The 6991-nt window shown below is 47.4% G+C and overlaps 1 long non-coding RNA gene across 1 annotated transcript in view; it reads left to right on the top strand.

Moving 5' to 3' along the window:
* Positions 1-240: 240 nt before the first annotated feature.
* Positions 241-6991, top strand: part of LOC126993844 (uncharacterized) — a 28553-nt gene continuing 21802 nt past the window's right edge. The window contains exons 1-2 of the long non-coding RNA XR_007748337.1: positions 241-340; positions 3811-3965. This is a non-coding gene — a long non-coding RNA (uncharacterized LOC126993844). The remainder of the gene's footprint in view (positions 341-3810; positions 3966-6991) is intronic.

Raw genomic sequence — 6991 nt, 5'->3', positions numbered from 1 at the left:
CTCTGGGTGTGTCATTCAGTGCAATGCTTGTCCCCAGGTGTGCAGTGTAGGGGAGCGTGAGCACCTGCCAGGCCGCTCACAGTGATAGAGCCCTCAAGTAGACTAAGAAGCTGTGTTGCCGAGGACCACGTCTGGCTCCAGCAGCTCAGATGAGGAGGCGTCACGGTTCGGGGAGGCGTGTGACCCCACCCTGTGGAGGACGGCCGCGCAGGGAGCCGCCAAGAATGAAATCTGCAGAGCAGGCATCTGATGAGAAGCCCCAGCCAAGGCGACCAGAGGCAGGCCTTCATGCTGCTGGAGAAGATGCGCACAACCCTTGCCGGGGCGCAGGGCAAGGCAGGTAAGCAAGCAGCATTCTTAAGCACTCTGACCTCTCCTTTGGCCACTTTTTACTAGGGATGTGCCGATGTATTGGTATCGGTGGTATCGGCACATTTTATGAGTATTGGTATCGGCACATTATATGAGTATTGGTATCGGCTGATTTTCTGCTGATACCAATACCTGAAGTAGTTTTGTACGTCGCATGTCACTCGTTGCAAATATAATTTTGTTCAATAGAAATTGGATTTTCTAAATTACTGAAAAAATATTAGAAAAATGTAATTATCTAGGATCATGATACTACATAGTTTGGAATTTTCCGTGATTTAATTTTCATCACTTTAAACGATATGATTCATATTACTTTCAATACAAGTACAGTACCCTCTCGAGTTTCGCGCTATCCGAGTTTCGCGATCCTCTAGTTTAGCGCTTAGTCCTAAATTCTTACCATCACGTGTTTCGCGCATTACTGCCACGAGTTTCGCGTTGCTCTGAAATGTACGGGTCACGTCTACCTACCGTCGGCGTCATGTGTGCTGCCTTAAAAGGCGGTGTCCAACCATTGGGGCCATGGGCAACCGTGGTTGCCTGTATGCCCAACCGGGAGCAAGTTGTTGGTTGTCCTTACGAATGGAAAACGGTTGTGAGTACGAGCGTGGGTACGTGGGTACCTCACGGCTGCATGTAAACAAACAGACGACGGCAGTGGCTGAGGAGCAGTGGAAGATGGCCCACCAAGAGACTCGTAAATTGGACTGGCAGAGCTGCTTTGCCTACTACTTGATTAACAAGATGAGAGACCACCCCGTGCTGGGGAACCACAGTCCAGAAAACTTTTTCTCCAGTCTGTGAAAATTGTAGATCTCTCGGTGCTGTTTCCTCTTTTTCTTCTTCTTTTGACCTGTAATGCATGGCAGTGACGGTGAAAAGTAATAGTGAAAAGTAGCAAAAGGGCATAGAACAGAAAAATCAGCGAGAGAAAAGGACAGAAAAACACCTAAGCTCAGGGTGAAGTGTATAAGTGCGCACTGTTAAGTAACTTAGGGCCGCTTTCACAGTCACTGTTTGTTTTGATCGTTACCAATGGCGGCGATCGCCGCTCACCGTTGCCAGATTGTTGTACTCAAGCATAGTATTTATTGGTTTCTGACGCCTAACTATTGCCAGGAAACATCAGGTTCTAACTCTTTTAACGATAACTATAAATGAGTTTCGTTATTGGAGCCCAGAAAACAGTTTAGGGGTAAGATGTCGGGAAATATAATCGGCTGAGTACGACAATCTGGTAATGTTGTGACGTCGCTTAGTATTTCACGTGAAACTGGGCGGCCGATGGGGTAGTGGCGGCTGCACACGAGGCGAGAGATGTTGAAAGTGTTTGGTTAGTGCGGTGCTGGGCTAACCCCGCAGCCACCACCACCCGTTGACCAGTTTCACGCAGAAATACTATAGCGGCGATCGCCGCCATTGGTAACGACCAAAGCAAACAAAATGACTGTGAAAGCGGCCCTAAGTGCATGTTGTGAAGTATAAAAGTGTGGAGAAGGAGGACCTAGGAAGCGATACAAAGCGTTACAGGTCAAAGAAGAAGAAGAACGTCCACTACACTGGCCGGTGTTGCGAAATATCTCCCCGATGAAATTAGTCATTCTGCTGTCCACCACACATGTGGGAATACACAGCATTAAAAGTATTAATTTGCCTGGTTTTGTTCTAGTCTGTCTGCTTGTGATCTTTGTGAGCGGTGAGGGAAATATGGAAACAGTAAGCAAGTTGAGCCTCTCTGCGAGCTATTTTGCGGCGGCGGCAGCGGTTTACATTCAATAGGCATTGAAAAGTCAGTCATGATATGAGTGATTTAATGATTTTTAACATATAGAGTTAGCAGATTATTTCATAACACAGAAAACTACCAGAAAAATATAGGTTTGTCCAATTGTCCCACGGGTGACCGCGAGCGACCACCCTTACTTTAGCAGACGACACCACGTGGATCACAAGCGTGTATTCAGAATTTCAGAACTGCCAGCCAATTGTGAGACAGCCGCCTTCAACTGCGGCTTAAAACAACCTGTTCTCACTTCCAATTTTCTGCCTATCACCAAGGTACGTATTTTGAGATAACAAGGGAGTAAAGTCGAAAAAATTTTGATAACAAGGGAGTAAAAAAAAAAAAAAGTCTTTAGTTTCCACAGGTCGTAACCAATGAGCGCTCTTACATGGATTTCAATACCTCGAGTTTCGCGATCCTCGAGCTTAGCGCCATACCTTCGGAATGAAGCAAGCGCGAAACTCGAGAGGGTACTGTATATAATACTTAGCATACAGTGTAGCCTTTGGCACCGCGGACGCGTACAATACAGGTTTAGTAGCTTCGGCGCGAGATTGGCGGAGCCCCTCCACTCGCCTCATTTGCCTCAATTGCCTGCCTCAGTCGGTCAGACAGTCGCTCCGCAGCGGAGCACGCTGCCAGGGTCTGGGGATCTCTTCACAGTCTTCTGCCTAAATGTGTGGCAATTAATAAAGCTAACCTAGTTGAGTCAAGTAGACCTCATGAGGCGCCTCCTCTCTCGCCCCTTGTCGAAACTCATGGGGGTGTGTGTTAACACTTCCCTTCTATGGTGGAGCAACGAGTAGTGGGTCTTTTTTTCTTAACATTTGATATTGCCCTTTAGCGGCTGGAGTTGTTGTATAAAAATTTAATCAGTGCACAGGTATCGGTATCGGTCAAATATTGGGGTATCAGTATCGGTCAAAATTTTGGTGTCGGTACATCCCTATAGTCCAACCAAATTGTTGGTCCGTTTGGGCGGAGGCTCCCGCGGGTCCATTTCTCCCCTCCGCTCTGCCACACAGTCCCAACACCTGTCCCTTCCTCTCCTATGTTACCTTTACCTTACATGTGAGAGCAAGGGACAGGTGTTGGCACTGTGTGGCAGAAAGAGGAAGAAAGGACCCGCAGAACCATAAATGAACTCCAATTTGGTTGGACTATAGTCTGTACTTCTCTCTTTTATAGGAACAGCGATTAGTGGGCTTTTTATACACTTTCTTTTTGTTGCCCTTGATCTCCTTCCTTTATTGTAAAAACAAACAAAAAAATTACTCTCTCTCTCTCTCTCTCTCTCTCTCTCTCTCTCTCTCTCTCTCTCTCTCTCTCTCTCTCTCTCTCTCTCTCTCTCTCTCTCTCTCTCTCTCTCTCTCTCTCTCTCTCTCTCTCTCTCTCTCTTCCCCACTTTCTTTCCCTTCTATTTTTCTCTCTCTCTCCTTACTTCCTTCTCTCCCTCCCATCTTTTCCCTCCCTCTCTCCTTACTTCTCTCTCTCCCTCCCCACCTCTCTCCCTCCCTCCCCACCTCTCTCCCTCCTCCTCCTCCCTCTCCTCCTGCCTGTACCCTTCACACAGCCAACAGTCAGGCCAGTCCACTCCCCCAGCAGTCTCGTAGTGAGCAACTCCCCCTCACACACTGCCCTCCTCTCCTCAGGGTGTGTGGGGCTGAGGCACAAGGATGGCCATGGCCCCGGCATACAGGGCAGGCCATCGTCAGGCAGGGCAGAGGCCAGCACAGCGAGGGCGGCCACGGCTGCCCCATCCACACTCCCCCTTCCTGGCCAAGCAGCTCACCTCAAGACTGGACGGGTGAGTGCTGTGTAGTGGAAGTAGTAGTAGTAGTAGTAGTAGTAGTAGTAGTAATAGTAAATTGATTTCTTTTGGCCACTCCTCAACTTTTTTATAGGAGCAGTGATTGGTAGGCTTTTTTTTCATTATTGTTTTCTTTCTTTTGCCCCTAAGCTGTTTCCTTTATTGTAAAAAAAAAAGTAGTAGTAGTAGATGGGATGGCTGAGAGAGAGGGAGAGGAAGGGAAGTAGATTTGGACAAGCTATGGGATGGAAGTGATAACATTGCTGGAGTGATGTCGCTCTACAATAAGATTTAGAATATGTCATGATGCCTTACCTTCAATACAACCCTCTGTACTTCACCACTAGAGTTCAGTCCAGCACAAGATGCCCGTGTTCCATCACTAAGGCTGTGTGTGTGTGTGTGTGTGTGTGTGTGTGTGTGTGTGTGTGTGTGTGTGTGTGTGTGTGTGTGTGTAGTAGAGGCATGCTAGCTTCTGAGGACTTCCTAGACCACAACGAAATCATAACTTTAGTGGTGAGGTGCACAGAGTTTTGGTGGCTTGGCTTGTTGTTCTGGAGGCAGTGGATTGTGACATGCTGTAGAGTTGTTATTTAAAACCCAACCCCTTCCTCTGTCATCCCCTTTCCTGCTCCTGCTGCCCCCCACACTCCCTACCCAACCTCCACTCTTTGATACTACTTTCTACTACTATAGTCAATCCAGGAGGAACTGGGAGATGGGGGGTGAGAGGTGCGGGTCAGCCACGCCCCGCACCTTGCCACACACTCTCAACACTTCTCGCTTCCTCTCATATGTCAGCTATTTACTACCTTTAAATGAATTTAATTAAATAATTGGATAATCCAGTAAGGTCATATAGCGTTGAGATTGTTTCGTTTTTAAGATAGTAACAAATATTTTGTATAAATACCACGACACTTGACAGGGTTGTATTCCAACGTTATCATTCTACACATCCAGGGCCCAGGTCACTTCTCTCAAGGTCATGGAAGGGTCAGATGGTGGGCCCATGGGTGGCCCGCTCCCGCCTCTGCCTCTCCCCTCCCTCCCTCTCCCTGCCTTTCCACGTCCTTGGCTGCACAGCCGCAAGAAAGAACTCATTTACAATGTAAACAAGTACTTTTTAGACGAAAAAACAACAGAGGATTTATCATACCACTCACAAGAGTAACTGCAAGAACAGCAAGAGCCACTAATGTTAGTGAAAGAACTATTGAAAGAGTCTGCGCCAAACTGGATCATGAGTGCATGACAAACAGCTCACCAAGACAGCCTGTATTCTCGTCCCCGAAGAAGAGAGAGAGAGAGAGAGAGAGAGAGAGAGAGAGAGAGAGAGAGAGAGAGAGAGAGAGAGAGAGAGAGAGAGAGAGGAGGAGGAGGAAATGAAGGGAGGGTAATGGTGGTCCACTTAACACCTTGACTCTAATCCCACAATTGGAGACAAGAGATGTGGCAGCGTGGTACGGGAGGAGAGATCCCCGCAGAAACACCCCAATCCACCAGTTCCTCGTGGATTCACTATACTACTACTACTACTACTACTGCCCAAGCTCTCTCTCTCACACTCCCTGCCCAGTTCCCTCTCTCCCTCCCCTCTTCCCTCTCTCCCTGCCCAGTTCCCTCTCTCCCTCCCCACTTCCCTCTCTCTCCTCCTTCCTCCCTCTCTTACTCCAGACTACACTCCCTCCCTCCCTCCCTACTTTCCATTTTATCTCCCCACTTCTTTCTTTCCTTCCCCATCTCCCTCTCTCCCTCCCCACTTCCCTCTCTCTCCCTCCCTTCCTCTCTCCCTCCCCACTTTCTTCTCTCTCCCTCCCCACTTCCCTCTCTCTCCCCACTTTCTTTTCTCTCCCTCCTCTCTCCCCTCTCCCTCTCCACTTCCCTCTCTCCCTCTCCGCTGGATTATGTTTATCCATTAACTTTTTCCTCAACAGTGACTCATTGATGATTACCAGAAAGTTAAAGGTGTAAATGCTCACTTATTCTGCCGTGAGAAACACTCACAAAAGAAAAGAATGATGTCGCCGGGCTCAGGTGTTCTCTGCTCTGTGGTTTTAAATGGTGTACATACCTAGTTGTATTTACTTAGTTGTGATATACATGATACACATGGGGTCCTGTCTCCAAATCTCAGTTTATCAAGTTTAGCTTAACCCGTCCGCTTTGATGGTCATGGATTTAGCCTTCACTGGTAGCCTGGTAACATATAGTCCCACGTCTTTCTCTGCCTCTGTGGGGGATAGTGGAGTGTTCCTCATGTGGTATTGGTGTGCTGGATATCCCTTCACTGGTAGCCTGGTAACATATAGTCCCAGGTCTTTCTCTGCCTCTGTGGTGGATAGTGGAGTGTTTCTCATGTGGTATTGGTGTGCTGGATATCCCTTCACTGGTAGCCTGGTAATATATAGTCTCAGGTCTTTCTCTGCCTCTGTGGTGGATAGTGGAGTGTTTCTCATGTGGTATTGGTGTGCTGGATATCCCTTCACTGGTAGCCTGGTAACATATAGTCCCAGGTCTTTCTCTGCCTCTGTGGTGGATAGTGGAGTGTTTCCCATGTGGTATTGGTGTGCTGGATATCCCCTCCCAAGGTGCAGGACTTTACATTTTCTTCATATTGAATTGTAGCAGTCACTTTTTGTCCCATTCCCGTAGCTTGGTGATGTCTTCTGGTAGGAAATCCATAGTCAAGGGGTATATTACTCATGACAAATCAGTCAAAATTTTTCAGACACCAGTTAAATGCTATTGGTGAGACACACTACTTTTTTTCAGTTACATTTGCTCTCATGAGTGGTCAAACCTACAAACAGTGATGTGTTCTGTTGAAGGATTACAGATTTTTTTTATGACTGAAGTGGCAGTGGTGCTTGCAGAAACACAAGACTTAACAAACACCCATAAATGTAACCCGTCCGCTGAGATTGGCACGGATTTTGCCTTAACAAACACCCACAAATGTAACCCGTCCACTGAGATTGGCACGGATTTTGCCTTAACAAACACCCACAAATGTAACCCAT

This window comes from Eriocheir sinensis, unplaced genomic scaffold (genome assembly GCF_024679095.1).
Source record: "Eriocheir sinensis breed Jianghai 21 unplaced genomic scaffold, ASM2467909v1 Scaffold687, whole genome shotgun sequence".
NCBI lineage: Eukaryota > Metazoa > Arthropoda > Malacostraca > Decapoda > Varunidae > Eriocheir > Eriocheir sinensis.
This window is presented reverse-complemented; position numbering and strand designations above follow the sequence as displayed.